Source organism: Xyrauchen texanus, chromosome 3, assembly GCF_025860055.1.
Source record: "Xyrauchen texanus isolate HMW12.3.18 chromosome 3, RBS_HiC_50CHRs, whole genome shotgun sequence".
Taxonomy (NCBI): domain Eukaryota; kingdom Metazoa; phylum Chordata; class Actinopteri; order Cypriniformes; family Catostomidae; genus Xyrauchen; species Xyrauchen texanus.
The window spans coordinates 4,780,079-4,807,609 of record NC_068278.1 but is presented as its reverse complement, the minus strand read 5'-3'; the positions used below and the strand labels follow the sequence as shown (position 1 = coordinate 4,807,609).

Genomic DNA, 27,531 nt, shown 5'->3' with positions numbered 1-27,531 from the left:
TATTTGTGTGGTTATGCTATTGTTGAATTGCCTGATAAAGTAATTGAAGCGTATTCACTGCCACATAAATCAGCACAAGTCTCAGAACTGATTGCTTTAACAAGAGCTTGTCAATTGGCACAAGTATTTGCTCTTGATTATTGATCGATTTACTAAGTGGCCTGAGGCTGTTCCGTGTGGAAAAGAAGACGCAAAGACGGTAGTGAAGGTTTTTGCCAAAGAAATTATGCCACGTTTCGGTATTCCAACTGTTATAGCGAGCGACAATGGAACTCCATTTGCTTCTAAAGTAACACAATTATTAGCTAAAGAACTTAGTATTAATTGGCATTTTCATATCCCGTATCATCTTCAGTCTTCGTCAAACGTGGAACGTTTGAACAAAAAGATAAAAGAACGTCTTAATAAAGCGTGTCTAGATACGGGTAGAAATTGGGTTGATTTGTTGCCCGCTGTACTGACTGAAATGAGAGTGTCTCCGTCAGCCACTACAAAAATGTCTCCCTTTGAAATTCTCATGGGTAGACCTTTCCCGACCCCTTGGGTCAGAGGTCGCGCTGGCAATCTTTCCACAGGTGACACGGAGGTGATCATCGCGGATTATGTGGATTCCCTAGTTAGAATGTTAAATGGCATAAATGGTGATGTCTCTCTCTCTCTCCCTCTGCATGCAGAAAGACCTACTCATTTGTTCCGAATCAGCAGGTTCTGTTGAAGTATCTGAAACCAACGAAGTTAGGTGAGCCAAAGTGGGCCCAACTACTGTACTGGCGGTGACAAGAACAGGGGTGCTAACTGATCTTCAAGCACAGTGGATCCACGCAAGCCGCGTGAAGCTTGCTCCAGAGGAGGGCCTTACTGATTCAAGGTGAACGGTGAAAGCACTGGAGGAGATGAACACACAGCGCCAGTGCCCAACCGGAATCTTTGAATTAGGAGGACCTGAGGAGGGACCTGGAACAGTCAACATGAAAACATTCCTACTGACACTCTGCATATGGCAGGTGTTCGTGCTTGCCTATGCCCGTTCAGCATCAAAACAACAGCAAGGAGTCACAAGTGTAATTCCAATTCCTAGAAATAATGTATGATGGTTTATGTTTTATGGTAATGTTGAAGGAAGATGTTTTTTTTATGAAGGTACGGGTAAACACCCGGAAACGAAGGTACATAGAATGTGATGCCTCAAGTGACCCTGAAGTATATTTAGACAGTGTTGGACAGCCAAGAGGTATTAAATGTTTGGATTAATTCTTGGCTAAAGATGGAGGAGGAATATGTAAAATATTTGGTGACAAATGCTATACATACATCCTGGGTCACATTGATGATGATGGTGAATTCATGAAGGTATGAAAGGAAATGGATAAGTTGAATAAGGAATTAGCTGATAACATCAGGGAATATGGGGACATTTTTCAATGTGTGTGGTTGGTTCGCACCCTGGATGTCTTCCATTATATCGATTGCTGTATGCATTCTACTTATGTTATTATTTGGCCCATGTTTGCTACAATTACTAATGCAAAAGAGTGACTGTTATGTTTGTACATATATACCAGAAAATGATGAAGATGGTCATATCATAGCTGAGGGTATAAATAATGTGACAAAAATTGTTGATGAATTACAGAGAAGACAAGTGGATGATAGATTGTGGGTTTGGAGATTGGATTACAAGTTGGAAACAATTACTTGTATCTTCTTCAATACCAATTGGAGTTATACTGTTAATCCTTTCATTTATTGTTTGCTGTATTATTCCATTCATTAGGATGTTGATTTATCGTTCTATGAATACTTTTGTATTCTCTCAATATTCCTTAGCAAACAGAACTATCAAGTACTAATGACTTTGAAGGAAATATTTGATTGAAATATGTTTCATGTACTATTCTGTAATAATGGACATGCTGAGAATAATGTAATGTGATAATTATGTTATACTATAACTGTCATTATCAAAGGGGGCACTGTAAGAAATGGTATTCCTATTTCAGCTCTGTCCAAGAAAGAAATGCTGTGTGTGCATTATCAAACATCTGTTTCATATCAGCATGGAGTTGTAAGAGCCCCCTCCTCACTCTGTCTGTGTGTAGATTGTATTAGTGTGTATGGCAAAGGTCCAAAGGCTCGCAAGGAATAGAGGAGTCTTTACCATATAGGTCCGAGGGCTCACAAGGAACTTTTGCCATATGGAATTGTTATGTGATATCGATATGAGGTAACGTATGCTCTTATTGGTTCGAGCTGTGAACTCCCCTTCACTATTGCAGTATATCTTTGTATGCCACACAGGAGAAGAGTGAGCTACATTTTTATTCGCTCCCCAACGTTGGATTCAATGCTTTGTATTGATTCATTCACGACTCAATAAAAGACGGAGAGAAAAGGCACTGTGGTGTAGAAGACTTTTATTTCTAACAATGCATAAAAAGAAAATAATGACATTGAATGTTTTGCCATGGCAACAATATTTAAGATATCAAGAATCCCTTCAGAATTTTAAGTCTTGACATTATTCTAAAAAAGATGTAAAAAAATTAAGGTAAATATAAGAGGGATATTTGAAAGTCATGCCACAATTCCTTCTGCCAGTTGGTGGCGCTACAAACGCGACCCACATCAATGTGATCAGCCCTCAAGGCCAAACATTTGGCTCAATTTTGATGTACAGTAAATAACACTGTACATGCAGAAGATATGAGAACTTATTTTTTCCCAATTTTTGGACGTTTATCACATCGCCATGGCAACACCGTTCGAAATATATCACAAATTACTTAGCAATTTAGCATTGTCAGTGTCTTGGCATGATGTCGCCTATATATGTTACCTGTGACATGAAATCCATAGGAGTATTATTTCAAATTCCAGAGCATGCATTTGTCAAATAATCCAAAATGGCTGACTTCCTGTTGGACAGAGCTTAGTACTGTCGGCATGAAAGATCTATATGTGTACAAAGTTTGGTGACCCCTGAACATGCCCATCTTCTACCCGGCAACTTTGCCTGGCCCTGATGGCGACAACTAATGTGTGTGCAAACTCTCAAGAGATTTCACGGATATTAAGTACCCCAAAAGTACCAAAAACTTTGAGAAGAATCATCCTAAGAAGAACAATAGGGTTACATTAAAGTGAAATCGGTTCATAAGTATCAAATGATACTTATGAACCGATTCTTTTTAGTTAATCAAAACTCTTATGAAGTGGTTCTTTTAAAAAATCATTCAAAAAGACTCACTGACTGACTAATTTTCTAATGCAAAGCTGTATTTAAAGAGACATATTTGCTTGTTTTAAGTTGTTTTTTTGTAATACATATATTCATTTATTTAAAAAAAAGCATTAAAACATCACATTTCTCAGCAAATAATCAGTAATGGCAAGTAGCATGTTAACGGGATTGGCCCAAACATGTAAACATCTTAATCTATTTATTCCTTATTCTCTGATTATTGCAGTAAACATATCCATTCTCATTTACTCAGCCATATGCTGTTCCAAAATTGTATGACTGACTTTTTCGAAACACAAAAAAATATATTTTGAGGAATAGCTAAGCTGAAATTTGTTGACACAGTCAAGTCAATGGGGAGCAAAACTTTCTAGCTCCAAAAAAGACACTAGTGTTTAAATCCATGTATTCTGAAGTGACATGATAGGTTTGGATGAGAAACAGGTCAAATTTAAGTCCTTATTCACTTAAAATCTTGACATTCACCTTCGCTGTCCTTGGTGCATTTGAATATTCATGTGCGAACTTGTGTTTTTGGTACAACCAGATATGCAGTGCTATTTACAATAGAGGAGGAATGCTGCTCTCAAGCTTAATTTGTTACACTTCAAATTAGGTTTATTTTAGATCTTTATTTTTTCAAAATGGTGCAAATATGTGATTTTCCTTGATGCCTCAACTGACAGAATGGTTTAAGCATGAAGACGTGCAACTTCTCATGTATGCGGCAAGACTAGAGTAAGTGAATAAGGATTTTTTTTTTAAGCATTTTGGTCTGTTTCTCAACCAAACCTATCATATCGCTTCAGAAGACTTGAAATAAGTCATGGATTACTTTTATGCTAAATTTATATCCTTTTTGTTGCTTGGAAGTTCTTCAAAACACTCTTCAACACTGTTTTATGCAGAAGACTGTCCTAAGGGGTTTGGAATGGCATGAGGGTGAGCAAATTTGAGAAGATGTGAGAATTATAATTTTGGGTGAACTATTCCATTATGAACAATTATTAAAGAGATGTGTGCATTTGTTTCAGGTTTTGCACGTCTGTCCTCTTGAGTCTCATCATGGAGGTTCTCCCATTCACTGGGTTCTGCCCGTAGGCATGAATGCCAAGATGCTTGGAGGAGTCTTTAAAATTGACTGGATTTGCAGGTACTAAACTATAAAAAAAGTGATTTATTTTACATATGTCCTGTAGTAGTTTGTAGTTTAGGATTCTGAATAAATAATGAAGTTTATTTTCTTTGGGCCTGAAGGCGGGAATTGCCTTTCACAAAAACGTCCCATCTCTCAAACCCATGGAATGAGCAAAAGCCTGTAAAGATTGGACGTGATGGACAGGTTAGCCTTTTTCTTTGTTTCCACGTGGCACATGTATTTTGCACTCCTGTTTTTTATTTAAACATCTTCAGTATTTTTTTCCACCATTTTAAAACCTTTTTTTGCAGCAGCAGCAGCATTATTAATTTGTAACTGAGTGTTAAAATAAATTTTCTTTCTCTTGTACAATACCTCAATGCCTCTACCATTGGATGTCTATAAATGGCTGGGTACAGGAGATTGAACCAGATTGCGGGACACAGCTGTGCATGCTCTTCCCCCCGGACAAGAGCATTGACTTGTATCAAGTCATTCACAAAATGCGCCACAAGAGGAGGATGCACTCCAAGTCTCTATCTCGGGACAGACCCCCCCACAGAGAGCTAGCCCCACGAGAACTGGGAAGGTTAGAAATGTTCTTTGGACTGATAGTACGCACTTGTGTCCCTGTCATCTGATGCGAAGGATAAAATGTTTTTTTTTTTTTTCACCATCGTCTTCATCATCACTTGTGCGAGTGTCAGTGAAGAGCCCTGAAATGAGCAGACCGGACCAGTGGCAGCTTTTGTGGGAATGTCATAAAGTGAATCTCTGGTTTTATTGTTAATGTTGATGGTGGTGTGTTGAAATGGTAACTTTGTGTAATGAATAACCTGATAATCCTCTGTTAACTTTAGCCTCACTATGGAAGTTAAATTTGTAGTTGTAGCACTAAGATTAATTACTTTCTGTAAATGAGACGGTGTATACATTTTTTCCCAAAGCCTTTTCTTGCAGGAGTATCCAAGTGAGATAGAGCTAGTAAAATATGGGACTCTTTAAAAAAAAAAAAAAAAAAAAAAAAAGCCTTGATTATTAAGCTGAAGACGGCAAGTCGAATTGAGGGGCAGAAAGCTTCCGTTGTTAAAACAAACTAAAGCTTTCAAGAGGAGCTGTATGGGACTTAATTGCTGGTTTTCTTTTTAAAAAAAGAAAAAGCTTCAGTGTGTGCTTGCAAATATAAATAGTTTAAGTCTACGGTGTATTGTAGCAAACATTGAAAGAGTTACAAATATGATGAGATGGGGAGAGAGTATAAAACACGTATGTGTTCTTCTGCAAAGCTGCCGGAGAGAGGTAGTTACCCTGTTTGCAGTGCCAATGGACTCAAACCACACCAGGGACTGTCCCTATAGAGCACTGCCTTACTTGAACTCTCTTCCATACCACATTGTTCAAAGAAAGGCCCAAATGGTGCTCTAAATGAGGGTGCCTTCACGTTTCCTCAGAAAAATTGCCCAAAAAATGACTTGTAACATTTGGCTGGAGAGATTAGGGATGTTAAAGAAAATTTGTTTGTTTGCATTGTTTGTCCTAGCCCCAACTGATGGACTCATGTAATGCCAAGATCACCTCCAAACTTGAGTACACATCCCTCTCCTTTCCCTGCCCCCTTTGTTACAAAGGCCCCTCCCTCTCAATCGATGGAATGTTCCAACAGGTGGTAGTTAGGCAGTTTGATACCTTCCTCTGGACTAATGATGGTGTAAAATGCCTTTACCCTGCCCTTTTCCTGTGTTTCTCTGATCCTTCCATGGACTGAGTACCCCCAAGAGAAGGTTATTTTCAAATGTCTGGATCTTCTCTTGGTCTTTTTGGTTTGATATACAATGGACTGCACCACTCCATATTGCTCTCCCTTCTTATGCCTTACCAGGCCCTCCTGTTTAAAATGTGTTAAAGCATAAGATGGACTGTTATATGAACGTTTACTAAGTATTTGCCAACGTTAACAGTCACAAAGCGGTATGTCACTCTCTTAACCAGAATTTTTTATTTTTTTTTTCTACTATAGATAATGTTTTTATAATTTTAGTGGGTTTGTTAAGGCATTTTCATTATTTCAAGGTCACACATTTAATGAGTATGTGTCAGAAGGACAGTAGTTGAGTAGTATTTTTACAACTTTTTATAAAAATGTTTTATTCAAATCCAAAGACAATTTAATCTTTTGGTGAATCTCACAAAGAAACATCTGGATTATATATACACCCCAAAATAAAAAAGACATTTGTTCCAAACCCACAACTTAATGCAGAAACAAAGGAAGATGTTTTAATGAAGTGCCTCAATTGAAAGGCCTTATAATCAAAGTGTTATGAAGACATACAATAGGCTTTGGTGAGAAACAACCAAGAATCTAAAAATCTTGACATTCATTGCATGTTCATGAGTGTTCTGAGAGAAGCCCATTTCCAGTTTTTTTGTTTTAAGTATATTTAAAAATTATTATTATAGATTTTTTTTTTTAATATGTAATTAGAAACAGATTTGGAAACCTCATTAGAATAATAGAAGTTACAAAAACAAAATCTCTAGTAAAACTTGCGCTCACAAGTGAGATGTTCTCACACTTTTGGATGGAAATGTACTTTTTTTTTTATAATGCTATTAAAGCAAGATCTAAAATGCACAATAAATACATTGTAAGCAGTGTTGTTACCATGCCAAAATATAGTAGTAGTAATATTTGCAGATTCTCGATACCAATTGTGATACCGCAACAAATAGTACTATTAATAATTTATGTAAGCATTGTTTCACAAGTGTTTCAGTCAGTAATAAAATAAAAGAAACAAAAAAAGCAATGAATAGAAACAAATTAAAAACGGTAGTTAAAAAAAAAAAAAACTAATACAAAAAAAAAATACAAATTAAGAAAACTTTTTCCAAGTTTTTAAAAGCAGTATCAAGTAGGCTAGTCAAGTAAACATTCAGAATGAAATTTAAATGTGACATGTAACTACTACAGGTCTTTACTCTCTGATTATGAAACTTTAAAGGTGCACTTAAAAATGTTTAACAATAAAATTTTTAAATGTTAACTAAAGACATGTATTGTAATTTTGGAATATATGTAGGAAATCATGACCACTCACATTAAAGTGAAGACTCATATCAGTAACCTTATAAAAGCTGTTTTATTGTACATGGAGAGGGTCTGCATATGGGGGCTGCCATGTTAGAATCACACGACCAGCCGAATACTACTCATAATATCAGTAACTGTCCTGTTATTTGACACTCACTAATTAAAGAAATACATTTCTACAATGACATTTGAAACTGAAAACTATTGATTTTAAATGACACTGCATCAAAGCTGCCAGGTGTCAGTTTAAGTCCAAGATGACAAAGACAAAATTTACGGAGACCTTTAAAGCATTGTTTTAATTAATTAATTGTTTTCTTGGTTCTTTGCTAGAGTTTGATTAATATTAACGACACACTAGACAGTTTTCAGGTCTAAAATTCATTACACTTGAAGTCCTACATTTTGATACAAATCCTTTGTTTAAATGTTGTTTTTTTTTATGTCCATTTGTTCACTTTAGACTGATTGCGTTTATATTAATACCTCGCTAAGACGGGCATTTTGGAAGAATTGAGAAGTTTATTTGACCGCCCAAGCACAAAACCTTATTGGTCTTCTATTTTGATTTAAGAAAATAAAGCTTATCTAATTTCTTTCTATTGATTTGGGGTGAAATGACCCGGATATTTCTTGGCACTTTTTATGAGATTTACCTGTTTTTCAGTCTCAAGGCTTCAAGGCTTGTTCTGGCTTCAAGGAAACCAAGTGCTAGCTAGAATAAAATTTTACATTTATTGAGTTCTGTATAGAACGGGGGAGTGACCATTGAGAGAAGTACAAAATCATGGATTTTGTCAAGCAGGATAATGGCCGTAATATGCATAAAAATGTTGATGTTAGTTTTGACTGTACACAAAGGATGGCTGCAATCTTCAAATGTTGCAAAGTAGCTTTAATATTTATGCAGTTTGGTTACCAATTTTATACAATTAACAAATCAAATATCTAATCCCACTCATACTGATTAAACTTAAGGGAACTGTATTTTTATGTATAAAACATGTTAATATATGTCTGTTTAAAAATCAGTGCCATCATTCACATTAATGTACCTGATTCACATAGGCGTCGTCCAGAGGAATATGACATGCACAACTGCAAGCTGCCCAAGATTGATTACCCTCCAGAATTCCCCCAAAGACAAGGTCAACACTTGCTATGTGTAGATGACATTTCCTCTGTCACTCTGTTTTGACTTTCTGAAGAAAAATAAATATATGTGTGTGTGTGTGTGTGTGTGTGTGTACACCCTCACATTTTTGTAAATATTTGATTTTATCTTTTCATGTGACAACACTGAAGAAATGACACTTTGCCACAATGTAAAGTAGTGAGTGTACAGCTTGTATAACAGTATTTGCTGTCTCCTCAAAATAACTCAACACACAGCCATTAATGTATAAACTGCTGGCAACAAAAGTAAGTACACCCCTAAGTGAAAATGTCTAAATTGGGCCCAAACTGTCAATATTTTGTGTGGCCACCATTATTTTCCAGCACTGCTTTAACCCTCTTGTGTATGGAGTTCACCAGAGCTTCAGGTCTGCCATTGGAGTCCTCTTCCATGATGACATCACGGTCATCTGGTGGATGTTAGAGACCATGTGCTCCTCACCTTCCGTTTGAGGATGCCCCACAGATGCTCAATAGGGTGTTGGTCTGGAGACATGCTTGGCCAGTCCATCACCTTCACCCTCAGCTTCTTTAGCAAGGCAGTGGTCATCTTGGAGGTGTGATTGGGGTCGTTATCATGCTGGAATACAGCCCTGCGGCCCAGTCTCCGAAGGGAGGAGATCATGCTCTGCTTTAGTATGTCACAGTACATGTTGGCATTCATGGTTCCCTCAATGAACTGTAGCTCCCCAGTGCCGACAGCACTCATGCAGCCGCAGACTATGACACTCCCACCACCATGCTTGACTGTAGGCAAGACACACTTGTCTTTGTACCTCACCTGGTTTCCGCCTCACCTGGTTTTCGCCACACACACAATTGACACCATCTGAACCAAATAAGTTTATCTTGGTCTCATCAGACCACAGGAAAAGGTTCCAGTAATCCATGTCCTTAGTCTGCTTGTCTTCAGCAAACTGTTTGCAGGCTTTCTTGTGCATCATCTTTAGAAGAGGCTTCCTTCTGGGATGATAACCATGCAGAACAATTTGATGCAGTGTGCGGCGTATGGTTTGAGCACTGACAGGCGGTTCAACCTCTGCAGCAATGCTGGCAGCACTCATATGGCTATTTCCCAAAGACAACCTCTGGATATGATGCGGAGCACATGCACTCAACTTCTGTGGTAGACCATGGCGAGGCCTGTTCTGAGTGGAACCTGTCCTGTTAAACCACCGTATGGTCATGGACACTGTGCTGCAGCTCAGTGTCAGGGTCTTGGCAATCTTCTTATAGCCTAGGCCATCTTTATGTAGAGCAACAATTATTTTTTTTCAGATCCTCAGAGTTCTTTGACATGAGGTGCCATGTTAAACTTCCAGTGACCAGTTTGAGGGAGTGTGAGAGCGATGACACCAAATTTAACACACCTGCTCCCCATTCACACCTGAGACCTTGTATCACTAACGAGTCACATGACACCGGGGAGGGAAAATGGCTAATTAGGCCCAATTTGGACATTTTCACATTTTCATATATATATATATATATATATATATATATATATATATATATATACAAACACACACATACACTCACCTAAAGGATTATTAGGAACAACTGTTCAATTTCTCATTAATGCAATTATCTAATCAACCAATCACATAGCAGTTGCTTCAATGAATTTAGGGGTGTGGTCCTGGTCAAGAAAATCTCCTGAACTCCAAACTGAATGTCAGAATGGGAAAGAAAGGTGATTTAAGCAATTTTGAGCGTGGCATGGTTGTTGGTGCCAGACGGGCCGGTCTGAGTATTTCACAATCTGCTCAGTTACTGGGATTTTCACACACAACCATTTCTAGGGTTTACAAAGAATGGTGTGAAAAGGGAAAAACATCCAGTATGCAGCAGTCCTGTGGGCGAAAATGCCTTGTTGATGCTAGAGGTCAGAGGAGAATGGGCCGACTGATTCAAGCTGATAGAAGAGCAACTTTGCCTGAAATAACCACTCGTTACAACCGAGGTATGCAGCAAAGCATTTGTGAAGCCACAACACGCACAACCTTGAGGCGGATGGGCTACAACAGCAGAAGACCCCACCGGGTACCACTCATCTCCACTACAAATAGGAAAAAGAGGCTACAATTTGCAAGAGCTCACCAAAATTGAACAGTTGAAGACTGGAAAAATGTTGCCTGGTCTGATGAGTCTCGATTTCTGTTGAGACATTCAGATGGTAGAGTCAGAATTTGGCGTAAACAGAATGAGAACATGGATCCATCATGCCTTGTTACTGTCACTGTGCAGGCTGGTGGTGGTGGTGTAATGGTGTGGGGGATGTTTTCTTGGCACACTTTAGGCCCCTTAGTGCCAATTGGGCATCGTTTAAATGCCACGGCCTACCTGAGCATTGTTTCTGACCATGTCCATCCCTTTATGGCCACCATGTACCCATCCTCTGATGGCTACTTCCAGCAGGATAATGCACCATGTCACAAAGCTTGAATCATTTCAAATTGGTTTCTTGATCATGACAATGAGTTCACTGTACTAAAATGGCCCCCACAATCACCAGATCTCAACCCAATAGAGCATCTTTGGGATGTGGTGGAACGGGAGCTTCGTGCCCTGGATGTGCATCCCACAAATCTCCATCAACTGCAAGATGCTATCCTATCAATATGGGCCAACATTTCTAAAGAATGCTTTCAGCACCTTGTTGAATCAATGCCACGTAGAATTAAGGCAGTTCTGAAGGCGAAAGGGGGTCAAACACAGTATTAGTATGGTGTTCCTAATAATCCTTTAGGTGAGTGTATATATGTATATGTGTGTGTATGTATGTATGTATATATATATATATATATATATACATACATACACATCATTGGTGCCATGCTGTGATTATTGCTTGATTTATTAATTTTTTGCTCTCTACATAGGTTTTATGCAAGACCCTCGCAATCCACCTATTGACAGGTAGGTCTTTATGTTTTTACCGCTCTCCTTTTCCTTTCTCCTTTAGGTCTAATAAACCTCTTTATCCCCTCACAGGCGCTTCACTGGTGTTAGAAGAGATGTTTTTCTCAATGGAGTGAGTTTTTTTTTTCTCTTTTTTTTTCTATGTTTAAAAAAAAAAAAAGAATTATTTTAATATTAGTTGATTTCCACCTTTCAAACCCCATTTTATTTCCATAATTTGTCATAGTTTTATGAGTCATAGAACGTTTAGCGAGAACAACTGTAGCCTGGGACTTGATTTATCTATCAGGAATGGATTGTATTATGAAAAATGGGCATCACATACCAGAATGGAGCCAGGTTGTTGTAGGGGAGGGGTTTAAGAGGAATTTGTGACATCAATCAAAGGAACTTTTCTTAGGAATAACATACACAACTGAAATGTCCAGAACAACATAGGCCCAGGAAGTACATTGACAGTCAATTTTTTTTCATGTTGACTTTAATGGCCAGTTTGCTTTAATCACAGAATCACCATCAGGTGGTTGAAGTGATGAATGATCCTAACTCATCTTTTCTTATTTCTAGTCATACAATGACTATATGAGAGAATTCCATCACAATATTGGGCCTCCGCCACCATGGCAAGGAATGGTATGAGCTTCCTTGTCTCTAGATATTTTGATATCCAGCTGTAGTAATAGGATCTAATTCTGCAATGTTTGTCTTACAGGCACCGTACCTTGGAATTGAGCATCCCCCTAGCACCCATACTATCAGCATCATCCACCTCCGCCCCATGCTCACCCTCCTTACTCTGGACACCACGCCATGCCGAACGATATATATCGTTTTCTCCCGCTTTAGGGAGAAAAGAGTTGTTCGCTCTTTTGCTTCCAGTTTGGTAATGTTTGGCCACTCAAAACAGCTACCAACATAACATTACTTAGCATGCATAAGCTAAAGAAGATGGCTCTTTTCAGAAAATAAAAATAGTAAGCTGTTTGAATATGCAGTATTATATACTATATGGCCAAAAGTATGTGGACACCTTAACACTCCACCCTTATGTTCTTGTTGAGCATTTCATTTCAAAATCATTGTCATGAATAGTTAATTGGTCCTCCCTAACAGCTTCCACTCTTCTGGTAAGGCTTTACACAGGATGTTGTAATATGGCTTCTGGGATTTGCTCTCATTCAGACCCAAGAGCATCAGTGAAGTCAGATACTTATGTTGGGTTATTGGGCCTGGCTGGCATTAGGTTCATCCAATTCATCCATTAGGTGTTTAATAGGGTTCAAATCAGGGCTTTGTGCAGGCATGTACATTATTTCCACACCAGAATCACTACATAATTTCTATGTAGACGCTTTGTGCACAGGGGCATTGCCATGCTGGAACAAAAAAGGATCCTACATTTACTTTTGAACCAAAGGTGGAAGCACAGAATTATCTAGAATGCCACTGTATGGTATAGCATTAAGATTTATCTTCAGTGAAATCACAGAAATAGTCAAACCTGTTCATTAGAACAGTGTGTCCACATACTTTTTGCCACGTAGTGCAGTGCATTCCTGGCTCGTCTAAATGTAAGGCAGCATGATTATGCTAATTATTCGAACAATGATGATTATTATTCAAAGATACCATCTTTTTCCCAAAATCGGTATCGCATTGCTGTGAAAAAGTAATGTGCTTCATGCCACAAGGGAAAGAACATTTCTGAAGACTTTTACAAAAAAGTTATCAATCTGGAAAAAATTACATTTCAGGCGTGCACATCTGCTTTCTTGCATGGCAAACCCGTAAAATTGCCCCTCCGTGACACTTTTTGCAATGTTTGTCATGCAAATTAGCACTTGATACTGATATTGAACAGAGCATTGATGCCTCGATGCAACTCATGTGAAAGGCACATTACAATGACAAAAGGACATTACTTAACTGTTATTGTAATCTTTTCTGATAAAAGTCATGTTCAGCAGTTTTAATACTGTAGGAAAATGATAGATTAGCTTTGTTCAAATAATTCTTATACATTCAACTGAAGACAGTAGATTTGTAGACATGCACATTTTAATAAAGGAGAAGGTAAGGACATTATTTAAACTCTCTAACTATTGTTATCTTTTTGGATGAAAGCTGCTCAGCCATTTATAAACTAAAGAAAAATTATAGATCTGCTTTGTTCTTATAATGCTTAAACACTATAAAGTCTCTTGGTAGATTTTGGTTAGGAACGACTCAAAATGGTTCAGGGACTCACTCAGCACAGAAGGTGCTAATTTATTACCACCTATTGGCATCTCTAGAAGGGGTCACTGAATTAATCAATTAATAAAACAAGCAAAGCAAGCCTTACCAAAATACACTTTATTTTTGCAGCTAATTCTGCACAATTGAGCAGTTTATGGTGAAATGTGTAATATCTGTGCTACTAGTGGCACCAAATGGATAAAAAAAATAAAATTCTGCAACCACTACTTTGACTCATCAAACCCTTTCGCTCTCTCTTATTCCCTATGAACAAATAGTTCATAGTTCAATACTAATTAAAGGTGATAAATGTTTAGCATTGTAATGAACAAGATCTCCATACACCCTGGATAGAAAGTGTGGCAGCGTCACACTGTCGTCTGATAACATTGCCAGGTTGAACGGCAGCTGGGTGTGCGATGTGGGGATCCATTAGTGGTGGTGGTGGTGGTGATGTGTGTGTGTGTGCGGGTGTGACACCATTGTTCACTCTAGTTTTGAGCAAGTCTTCAAACTTTGGCTTTAACTTTTTACAGGCAAAGTTACATTTCTTTTCCTCTGTAACACAGCTGCCATGGTTGTTCATATTCCCCCTTTGCCATGCCCAGAACTCGCTCTATAGGTTGAGCTAAAAGGGCTGAGTGGACTGGAGCGGGTCGCACAAAATATAAACATCAATGTTTTGATAGTGCCTGGGTGGCACAGAGTTAATATTTTTGGGGAAGATAAACCCACAAATGGCTTACTTGTAGTGGTCAAGAACAATAAACTGGGATAGGAGTGTATATTAATTTGCTATACTTGAATCATTAAAATCACTGGAATTGGCTTAAATAATAAAGAAATAAATAATCTTTAAATAATATCCCTGGAAAACTAAAAATGTCCATGGACCAGTGAAGGTGTGAACCTTGCCTCTCATGAGTTTGCATCCCTGCATTTAAACTCAAAATGCAGTTCATGCTCAAAAACCTATAAATGTCACTGAACTGTTGCAGTTGAAGGAGGAGTGGGCCAAAGTTTCTCCACAGCTGTGTGAAACACTCAAATAATTACAAAAATCCTTTGATTGCAAGTAACCTAAGGGGTAATCAATTTTTCAAACAGGGGCAGTGAGTGTAATATAACGTGGGCCATTGGTAGCCTTCCACTTGCTAATGTATTTAGTAATGATACTGTGCTTATGTATACAATTTCATTAGAATGACGCCAATGTGTAGAGCTGTTATTGTGGGAGTGCACGCAAAGTATAGTGAGCAGTCGCGCAAGTGCCTTGAGCAAATTCTTCTTAGAATGTCTTCTCTTGTGAAGCACTGGGAAGTTTGATTAATTGTAATGAATCATAATGATGGTTTTTAAAAAAATTATAATTCACAGACCTCCGAACGTTACTGGAGAGTGAGGACACGGAGTGTGCTCAATACACTAACTCACCTGTGCCTATGATGTGTGCACTCAGCTCGCATATGCGTATCATCCAAATGAAAAGGACCGCAATCATTTTCATCAAAATGGAATTATGTGAAGCAAGTAACAACAGAATTGAAAAGAAAAGTGTAATTTCTTGCATTTATTAAAAAAAAAGCATCAGATCAATGTGTGCTTTGCTATGACACAATGTCAAAAAGATAAAAGGTATTAACGTGACCCGAGGGTTGCCTCTTCACTATGTTCTTATCCACCTTATTTTTCAGAGTAACTAGGGCGCTGCCATTATCAACCTTGAATGTGGACGTCTTCTGGTATGAGTTACCTTCAGTCATTTCAGCGATACATAAATACTAATTTATACTGCTTTATACTGTAGCCTGGTCCGCAAAGCCACATGTGATCATATTATCATTTATTATTTTCATAAACACAGTTTGAAACTCATTTAGTTTCACTGTTCATCGCATTTTGCCTTCGTTTTATCACATGCAGTTGAACAGGCTGAATGAATGAGAGATCAGGCGCTCACAAGGACAGTCCTCAGCATTTCCTCTGGGATTTTCCTCTGGGAAAATGCTGCTTCAACTTTATTTGCACCAAAACTGCATTTTGTTTCATCATGGTAAAATAATAAATGCATTATTCTCTCCGTTACTTGTCAAGAGAGCATTCTCTCTTTCTTAGCGGTGTATAGTAAACAGACACGCATATCTCACATTCAGCATGGCTTACAAAATATGGCCTTTGGAAATTAACGAAGGCATCATCTGAGATTATGCAGGTACATATGAAGACATGGTTTACATGGAGACATGAAAATGCTGCTTTGTCACACTCTGTAAAGTAAGCAGATTTTATTATCATCCCTTTAATACAACACAGCAACAAGTGAATGATTTACATTTTTTACTATAAGTGCTTATATCAGTCAATGACAGCGGAACTTTGTCACACTTGACGGAAATTCAGACATGGTTTACTTTCTCGTTGCAAAATAAGGTGGATGGCATTGAATGATAAAAACTATTACATACATTCTGCAACACCTTATTTTTTCCTACATCTTACCCCAATATAAAAAGTTGGGACACCCCTCAATTTTTGGATGATGCACAAGTTGCTGCCTATGAAGAGTGTTCCAATTTGGTCACTGATGAGGATTTCAGTTAGGATGCTGCCCTAAGAAGTAGTAGACAGCAAGGCTGCTCACTAGGTTTTGAAACAGAGCTTGTGTTTTTCTTGATATTGTGCATTGATATATATTTTATTATTAAGCTTTTTCTCACTCTATTTTTCTGGTAGCATGACTATGACATGCGTGTGGATGACTTCCTGAGGCGCACACAGGCAGTGATGAGTGGCCGTAGGAGCTGTCCACGTAAAGTGACCGGCAAAAAGAGCATGACAGGCCACGAGATGGACGTCGTGAACGAGAGAGAGAGCGTGGCAGAGAACGCGACCGTGAAAGAGAACGGATTAGAGATTGCGCGCACGCGAGAGAGAAGGAGAGGGGCCGATACCGGAGATAGGGGAAAATGTTGTATAACCTTTATTTTTGTTTTGTTTTTTGAAGATGTTAATTATTATTATTTTACTGTTGAACTGTTTTTTTGAAAGCTGAATTAGTTTTCTGAGTATTATTTTAATGTTTATCTGAAACCCCTGCAGTTGTTTGTACCATGCAGGCAGTGCATCTGAACTGCGAAAATCAAAAAACATTTTTACCCTCAAATCTTTTTTATTTTTCTTCCCAATAATCGGTTCTGTAGATATGCATTGGTTCAACGTTGTTGAGAAGTGTATGTTTTTCCTTCCCACTTCTGAGTTGTGAGTGTACTACCTGTTCCTTGAGGTTATTACAGTTTAAGTGTCTGTGACAGTGTTTGCTAGCTCTGTGCGTGTCCTTTTCCGTTGTACATTTAAATTAAGTCATAGGTGCCATGGTGGTGCAGCTTAATATGACCATTGTATCAAGGTCGTTTCTTAAGCTTTGTTTGAAGCCAGACTTGTTTTGTATTGAAACGATTATAAAAGACATGAAGGTTTGTAAAATTATTGTAAACCCATTTGTGATTGGAGAAGTATCTTTTATGGATACCTTTTGTACAGATCAAAAAATAAACGGTTGTTTTAAGTTTTGTTTGTTTTGATTTTATATATATATATATATATATATATATATATATATATATATATATATATATATATATATTAATATTATATATAGTATAATATATATAATATATATATAATATATATATTATATATGTAACGTTCCTGTGTTGTCTGCCCTATGTTCTCTGTTTCACCCATCACGTTTATGTCATGTTTCCGTGTGGTCTGCTCCGTGTTTTCCATTTCACCCGTCACCGATCCCGTTCCATGTCACGTTTTCCCTGTTGTCCACCCTGAGTCTCACTGTCTGTGTAGAAAACTTCAATTCCCACAATTCCCGGCCTCCGTACTGCCTGCACTCATCATTGTTCTCACCTGTGTCTCGTTTAGTTTTTATTGTGTCCTTGTGTATTTAAACCCTGTTTGTTCCTCCATTCCCTTGTTGGTCGTTGTATTTGATGTTCCATGTTTCCAATGTTTTATGCCTGCTCTTGTTCCCTTGTTTGATCGTTCGTGGATGTTTCATGTTCGTGTGTTTATTTCATTTTCCCATCGTGGACCTTTAATTTGTTCCAGTGTCTTGTGTTCCTCTATTATTTAATAAAACCGCTTTTGGATCCGCACCTTTCGTCTGTCTTGTCCAGCTTCCACACCATCCGTGACAATATATAAAATCAACCCCACAGGTTTCTTCACAAGATAAAAAAAATTACAAAAATGGCTGCATCTGTATGTAAATGTCTTGATTTTTTCCTTCATTATAAGGATTTCTTATAAAGAGTGGGATAAATTGCCGGGTAGTTTATAAGCAAACTCTGCTGGGTCATTGTCAATGAAATCCATCATGATCAGTGTTGAGGAAGCTACTTTGAAACTAGTATGACAAGCTACTCATTATTTTAAGCAGTTAAGCTACAGTCAAGCAACTCTTTTGAAAAAGTAGTTAGCTACACTACAGGTTACTATCAAAAGTAGCTACTTGAAGCTACTTAAGAGGCTTTTTTTGTTGTTGTTACTATCAAACCAATAATATTAATAACAAAATGTACACTAATTATAATATATACTGTATATTTATAAATATTATAATAATAATAATGAACTCGCTGCTCCCAATAACGGTCTCAAAGATTACGAGAAGCGAAATAAACATATTTAGAATAGAAACAAAATCCCTCAAAAGGCAATAATAACTTTTTGAATTGTTTTATTTAAAATAGTAAAAGTTACTAAAACATTTTGTTGTGTGATCTATTAAGAACAAAGTGACTGAAACATTCTTTGTTTCATAGAAGAATAAAATGGTGTTCTTTTATGTGTTCATTTTCAGATTTACCTGCCCCTGTATGTCTTGTAAAAGGTAAACAAACAGTGGTTGTTCACTTTACATAACCATAATCTCTTCTTATCTGTAATAATCTGTAATAAGCTCTCAGTAGATGGCGGTAATTCACTATTTTGTTTGTGATCTGCCGTTGCAAAAGAAGAAAAATATAGTTAAGTTAATAGTGTTGCTACATGTAGTTAACTACGCCCCAACACTGATAATAGCCAACCCAAGCTGCTGTTTTTTTATTTTTGCCTCGAGAAAACTTCCTGTGGGGAATCTTCCTGAAGTTCCACTTATATTCCTATAAGTTATAACAAAATAGGATGCGAGATTACATAATTTTCTACAGTTGTATAAATGTACTTATTTGCAGTGTAAACAACGTAATACCAAGCCAGCTCTACAGCTAATTTATTTTATGCGGTAATGTTGCAGGCTTTGCACAAATGCAGGACACAACACACTGACTACACCTTTTTCCTGAACGTGGAAGTATTCCACGTTTCGACTGTTTTCAATTTCTGGTTGCCAATGTTTACACTTGCATCGGCGTATAATTTTAGTGGGTAATGTAATGTTTACAGTATTACATTTTGTAAATAAAAAATAATTGTAAAAATATATGCCGATACTTCACAGTCGAGATGACCTTTCTTTTCATATATATGTCAGTGGCCAAATGACTCTAATAAGATATATATTTAACTACGCCACCTAGAGTGGAAACTGAGACCCCAGGAACTCCATATTACAAATAGGTTATTTATCGGAGGAGGGAACAGTGGAAAACAACACCCAAAAATAGCAGTATAAAACTATTTTATTACAATAAAATTGTTGGCAAGAATGATGAATCAAAATAATAAAAAGCAGAGGGGCACAAGTCCAAAGTCCCGATCTTCAGTTCAGGGGACCATCAAAGTTCAACTTAGTCTCTGCTAGGCATCTGTATTACAGCTGACGTCCATTTACGCTCCAGTCCCGCATAGAGGCCAGTATCAGCCCAATGCTGGAATACAGAGAGAAAAACTGCCAGCATACGACGTCCAAATTACATCACAAGTTTATTAAGTCAAACTAAAACCTCCTTAAAATATCAGCCGATTCAAAAGTCACTCCTGTAAAAATATGCAAAGCAGGCTCGTTCTCGTCCGTTACAAGGCAATAAACTGGATTTGATAGGTGCACCAGGATAGAAGTCAGAACGTACTCACAGCATGACTGGACAGCAACCCTGCTATCCAGTCCAATGTGTTCACGGCAGAAGAACCACGTCAGTTTTCTTGCCACTCGTCTCCACAGCGCTCACGGTAGTCTCTCGCAGCCGGTCATCAGCCCGTCTCACACGCTGCTACTCCGACAGTGCTCCGCGAATCGCTGACTTTGTGGTTTCTCGTCTACAGTGTGCCGCAATCTCGCATAGCCATAAGCCACCTCAACGCAAGTAAAACCCCTCCCTCTGCTGCAGGCACAACGTAACTTCTTCTCGCTCTCGCTGTGTTGACTTCAGTTACGGATGCACGATGCTGCCACCACCGTCTTAGTCACAGTTCTTACGTTTTTATAGGGGAACATATTCACCGCTCCAACCCAAAATCCATCACTTAATTAGTTCATTTAATTATCCAAAATAGAGGTGTGGCTATGGGAATACTGCTTGCAAAAAGACACAGCAATCGACACAAAAGAAAACACAACCACTCACACAAAAGAAAACAAAGCAATTAAACATGATCATGCATATATATATAAAAATACATTGTGCAAAAATTTGCCCCACAACACCCCCAACAGTAAAATATAAGCAGTCCCTGCCAAAGTTTTCAATTCACTCTCTATATCTCATGGGTCGCTGTCCAACATTTGTACGTGTAGATCGTCTAACAGTCTCATTTCCCATATTTACAGGTTCAGAAGCCGGAGCAACCCAAACACTATATGGCACAGGGTTCCGAGCCATGACTATAGGCGTGGTATTAAAAGTACTAGGGGGTGCTAAAACTTCCACTTCAGAAGCAGCACACAATTTAAGCACATTACGGTCCTTCCCTTCCTTTTCAGGTCTTACCCGATACACCAACCCAGTCTCTCCCAATGTTCCTATTACAACATGGGGCACTGGACCCCACCAGCCACACAGCTTTCCACGACCTTGCCTATTTCGGTCCCTAACCCAAACTCGTTGACCATCTAACAAGGGTACATCCTTCGCCCCCGTTTCATTTTCTCAGCAGCATGATCCATCTTATTCTTAGCTACAGCGTAGGCCCACTTTAACTTTTTGTAATGATCTTGGACCCACCCTCTATGATCCCACTTCTGCTGATCAACCACTACACCCAACCCTAAATCTACAGGGATCCTCACTGTACGCCCAAACATCAGATATGATGGAGCAAAACCTGTGGCGCTATGTACAGTGTTGTTGTAGGCTTGCATCAGCTCAGGGAGGAAGTCAGGCCACCTATCCTGTTTCTCTTGTTCCAATGTACGGAGCATATTTAACAATGTCTGATTAACTCGTTCTACCCTACCATTTCCTGCAGGGTGATAGGAAGTAGTTCGACTTTTGACCGTTCCATATAACAGGCAAAACTCCTGAACCAACTCCGACTCAAAATTTGGTCCTCTATCTGAATGGAAACGCAAAGGACAACCAAAGGTCTGCACCACATGTGCCACCACTTCTAACGGACAAGACACTGAGATGGGATTAAGGGGCGCTTTATGACTGTCCCTACCCTTCTGCAGGCTGCAGGCGATGCACCCAGAAGGAACCCTCGCATCATCTCCTCCATCTTGGGCCAGTAGAAGTGGGACCGCACTCTGGTCAGCCTACGTTCAACACCTGCATGGGCCAATGCTTCATGATATCGCTTCCACACCTCTTCTTGCTGGACAGCTGGACAAACAATCTGTAACTGACACTCATGGGATTGATGTCAACGGAGGTGCCACCGCTCTTGGTGCTTTGGGGATTGATGAGTGGCGAGAGGCACAACAAGGGGATGAGGATTTGTATAAACAAACGGTAAAGCGAAATCTGCATAGGCTAATACAGGGGCTTTTGTTAGACAAGACTTCAAGGTCTCAAATGCAGCCTGGCATGTAGTAGTCCACTCAATCTGATGTGAACCAGACTTTTTATCTACAGGGATGCCAACCAAGAGAGCATTTAAAGGTTGAGAGATTTTAGAAAAATTAGCAATAAAACGCCTGTAGTAGCCTGCAAGGCCCAGAAAGGCCCTTAACTTCCGGACTGTTGTAGGGGCAGGCCAACCTTGAACTGCTGCGGTCTTTTCAGAGTCAGGATGTACGCCAGCCTTGTCCACCACATGGCTGAGAAACTTCACCTGCTGTTGGAAGAGCTGGCACATGTCAAATCTTAATTTTAACCCATAATGAGACAGCCGCTGAAATATCTGTTCAAGGTGGCTAAGATGGGTAGAAAAGTCAAATGAGTACACAATAATATCATCCAAGTACACCAGAGAAAAGTCTATTAAATAACCACTTAGGCAACGCTGCATTAACCGCTGAAATGTGGCAGGTCCATTGCACAGACCAAAAGGCATACGCTGAAATTCATATAGCCCCAAAGGGGTGGCGAAGGCAGTCTTGGGACGATCCTCTGGGTCTACACCCACCTGCCAGTACCCACTTGCCAGATCCAGAGTGCTGAACCACTCAGCCCTCTTCAAAGTGGTCAGAGTCTCTTCAATTCTGGGAAGAGGAAAAGCATCTTTGTGGGTGACGGCGTTCAATTTCCTATAGTCCACACAGAATCGCCAACTCCCATTCTTTTTCTTCACCATCACCACTGGGGCTGCCCATGGACTAGCACTCTCAGAAATGACTCCCTTATTCAACATGTCAGCCAACAAGGCCTTCATTTCTTGATACATCATCGGAGGCAATGGCCGAAATCTAATTCCAGTGTGAATTCTATGCTGTACTACTTCTGTATACCCCACATCCTCCTCACTCTCAGAAAAAACTTTAGACCATTTTCTCAAAAGTGCATCAAGATCTTGGCACTGCTGTGTGGTCAAATCAGATCTTTGAGAAAATTTACATATACCAGGAGACAATGCATCTTCTGCAAGGGGGCTAGCTTCAGTAAGACTCACCTCCACAATGCCTTCAGTATCCAGCATTAATCCAAGGTCTCTGCATCCATAAATATCAGGGCTATTGACTTCATATAGCCGTCCAAGCTTCTGATATTTTCCGACGAAAACACTGTATGGATGTATATTACAGAGTCTCACAGGGATTTTACCATCTCTTACCATGGCAATTGTTCGTGCAGCAGCCACAGGTTGTTCAGACACAGGCTCCACAAGTCCACAGTAATCATGCTGTCGCAGACCCATTCGAGCACGTCCCCAGACTATGACGTCACTCCTTGGTGGAACACATACACCTCGTCTGTTAGCCAGCCACACATTTCCCAGTGAGCCATCTTCAGGAATGCGTGCCGCAACACGTTGACAAACTGCCGTAACCTGCTGCCATGCTTGTCGTTCTCTGGTACTCTGAAACAACGATGACGAATGCCCCTCATTCTGAAAGAGAGCACTCCAACATTGTGAAATTACGTTCATACCAATTATTAAAGGGTTCGTAGAAAATTCATCTTTTACAATGACAACACCCTGCTCTGGAACTTGGACTCCGGCAACATTAAAATCAAACACAGCATATCCAATATAGGGGATTTCGAGGCCATTTGCAGCTCGTAAAGTCAAAAAAGGAGCTTGGCCCAACTTATACTGAGGGAACTTCTCCTCAAACATACTCCGTTGCATCAGAGTGACTTGAGAGCCGGTGTCCAACAGTCCTGTACACTCAATGTCCTGAATCATGACACTCACCATTGGACAGCCACCAATAAAAGAAGAAATGGTCCTTGAATTTTCTGATGGTCTTACTGGTCCCACCGCCTGGACCTCTGCAGCAGGGCAAATTAGTTTAAATCTCCATTAGGCAGCACACTTTCCTTGCAATACCTTGCTATATGTCCTGACTGTTGACAGCGCCGGCAGATCGGCCTCCCCTCTGCATCCCACATATTCGAGGAAGACTGCCCCCTTCGTCGCCTAGAAGAGACATTTTGTGGCTGGAAATGTACATAATTAGGTTGTGCATGATTTAATTGTGCCACTGGACTAGACAACTTCAGCTCCTTCATCACTTCCTGTGTCAGTTCTCGCATCTGTCCTTTAACTTCCTCCAAAATTTCTCGCTTCAGTTCAGCTTTCCAGTCAACCCCCTGTGAGCGAGAATCAATCCTACCAGGCCCACTAACAGCAGCACAAGCCAGTTCATACCTTGGTTGACTGTATTCTGCTTCCATCAGTAAAGCCTCTTGATGCAGATCTGTGAATGTTCCTTCTGGGTTTCGGCATGCATACGTTCTCAAGGCTCTCAGAAAAGGTCCATCCTCCAACCCCAGCAACAACTACTCCTTCAGTTGATCTTCAACAAGGGCCCCTTCTGGACTACGTCGCCGCAACCTGCAATAAAGCTCTCGTAGTCGCAACACAAACGTCTTAAAAGGTTCATCTTGCCTCTGTCTGCAACTGAAGAAATGTGACCTAAGGACAGAAAGAGGTATTTCTCCAGCATACAAGGTGTCTAAATGCTCAAAATTCTTATTGGCTTTATCCCTATCTCCATCAGCCAAAACACTTATTTCCTGCTTTGCATCACCACCCAGGGCACCCATTACAATTTTAACTTTCTTTGCTTCAGGTACTTCTTGGGCTTCTAAAAGCCCTTGCATTTGTTCTTTCCAGACTCCATACTTCAAATCACAATCAGTACCCGTACACTTGGGCACCCAAGGGGCACCAGGAAACACGGGCATCATCATTCTCTTTTTTTTTTTTTTTTTTTTTAGCTTTTAAAATATTCTATCAAGTGCTGTTCCACCGTTCCCGTATCCGATCCTGCCGACTGTGCCAAATTATGTCAGTGGCCAAATGACTCTAATAAGATATATATTTAACTTTGTAGCCAACTACGCCACCTAGAGTGGAATCTGAGACCCCAGGAACTCCATATTACAAATAGGTTCTTTATCAGAGGAGGGAACAGTGGAAAACAACACCCAAAAATAGCAGTATAAAACTATTTTATTACAATAAAATTATTGGCAAGAATGATGAATCAAAGTAATAAAAAGCAGAGGGGCACAAGTCCAAAGTCCCGATCTTCAGTTCAGGGGACTGTCAAAGTTCAACTTAGTCTCTGCTAGGCATCTGTATTACAGCTGACGTCCATTTACGCTCCAGTCCCGCATAGAGGCCAGTATCAGCCCGATGCTGGAATACAGAGAGAAAAACTGCCAGCATACGACATCCAAATTACTTCACTTCACATCTACACAGTTTATAAGTTTATTAAGTCAAACTAAAACCTCCTTAAAATATCAGCCGATTCAAAAGTCACTCCTGTAAAATTATGCAAAGCAGGCTCGTTCTCGTCCGTTACAAGGCAATAAACTGGATTTGATAGGCGCACCAGGATAGAAGTCAGAACGTACTCACAGCATGACTGGACAGCAACCCTGCTATCCAGTCCAATGTGTTCACGGCAGAAGAACCACGTCAGTTTTCTTGCCACTCGTCTCCTCAGCGCTCACGGTAGTCTCTCGCAGCCGGTCATCAGCCCGTCTCACACGCTGCTACTCTGACAGTGTTCCGCGAACCGCTGACTTTGTGGTTTCTTGTCTACAGTGTGCCGCAATCTCGCATAGCCATAAGCCACCTCAACGCAAGTAAAACCCCTCCCTCTGCTGCAGGCACAACGTAACTTCTTCTCGCTCTCGCTGTGTTGACTTCAGTTACGGATGCACGATGCTGCCACCACCGTCTTAGTCACAGTTCTTATGTTTTTATAGGGGAACATATTCACTGCTCCACCCCAAAATCCATCACTTATTAGTTCATTTAATTATCCAAAATAGAGGTGTGGCTATGGGAATACTGCTTGCAAAAAGACACAGCAATCGACACAAAAGAAAGCACAACCACTCACACAAAAGAAAACACAGCAATTAAACGTGATCATGCATATATATATAAAAATACATTGTGCAAAAATTTGCCCCACAACATATATATATATATATATATGTGTGTATATGTATATAGACAGTGCCTCAACTGTGTGTGTAGATGACGTGAAGTGATGATCCCAGGTGAGTTACATTGATATTAATTATTTTGAGCTGTTATGACAGCCAACAACTACACAAGTTGAGCCTGAAATTTATTTTTACTCCAAGTAACATTTAAATAATTGTTTTCTCCTCTAGATCTCTTGTTTTAGCTGTTTTTACTTGTTGTCTGAAGACCATAAAAACAGAACAGGCAATTACAGTGGTCATGGCGCCACATATTTAAACCATGATGAAACCATAACGTAGTGAAACCATTGTGATAATACAGAAAAATGAAAACTGTGTTAATAAAAAAAAATCTATTTTCTGGATATCATGTTTCACTACGGATATGGTAAAATAAGGTTACTGTAGTAAAACCATGGTCAATTAATTGCAAGGGAAGGCAAAACTATTGCGAGGACATGCTAAACTTATTGCAAGGGAATGCAAAACTTATAGTGAGGGATCTCAAAACGTTAAGAAAAAAAATCCCACCCTATCATCTATGAGGCTAAGAGACAGTTGAAGTCAGAAGTTTTCTTGCACTTATGCTGACGTCATTAAAACTAATTTTTTTAACAACTCCACAGATTTAATTTGAGCAAACTATAGTTTTGGCAAGTCGTTTAGGACATCTACTTTGTGCTTGACACAAGTACATTTTCCAACAATTGTTTACAGACATTAAATTCCAGAAAATGATGTCAAGCCTTTAGACAGTTAGACAATTAGCTTCTGATATGAGGTGTACCTGTGGATGTATTTTAAGGCCTACCTTCAAACTCAGTGCCTCTTTGCTTGACATCACGGGGAAATCAAAAGAAATCAGCCAAGACCTTAGAAACGAAAATTCTGGATGGAAGTCTGGATCATCCTTTGGAGCAATTTCCAAATGCCTGAAGGTACACATTCATCTGTACAAACAACATTACACAAGTATAAACACCATGGGACCACGCAGCCATCAAACTGCTCAGGAAGGAGACACATTCGTCTCCTAGAGATTAATGTTGTTTGGTGTGAAAAGTGAAAATCAATCCCAGAATCCCAGCAAAGGACTTTGTGAAGATGCTGGAGGAAACAGGTAGACAAATATCAATATCCACAGTAAAAATAGTCCTATATCGAAATAACCTGAAATGCTGCTCAGCAAGGAAGAAGCCACTGCTCCAAAATCACCACAAAAAAGCTAGTCTACAATTTGCAAGTACACATGGGGACAAAGATCTTACTTTTTGTAGAAATGTCCTCTGGTCTAATGAAACAAAGTGAACTGTTTGGTCATAATTACCATCATTATGTTTGGAGGAAAAAGGGTGAGGCTTGCAAGCCGAAGAACACCATCCCGATCGTGAAGCAAGGGGGTGGCAGCATCATGTTGTGGGGTGCTTTGCTGCAGGAGGGACTGGTGCACTTCACAAAATAGATGGCATCTTGAGGAAGGAAAATTATTTGGATATATTGAAGCAACATCTCAATACATCAGCCAGGAAGTTAAAGCTCAGTCACAAATGGGTCCCAACCGCTCAACAGACAATGCCACCACCCTCCATCTGGCCCTCACCCACCTGGACAAAAAGAAAATGTACGTCCCAATGCTATTCATAGACTTCAGTTCAGCATTCAACACAACAGTTCCACAGAACATGATTGGAAAGCTGAACCTGCTGGACCT

General features: G+C 39.4%; 1 pseudogene; it reads left to right on the top strand.

The window, feature by feature from the left end:
• The window catches only part of LOC127621639 (YTH domain-containing protein 1-like), a 29,261-nt pseudogene extending 12,492 nt beyond the window's left edge, over nt 1-16,769 (top strand).
• The last annotated feature ends 10,762 nt before the right edge of the window (nt 16,770-27,531 follow it).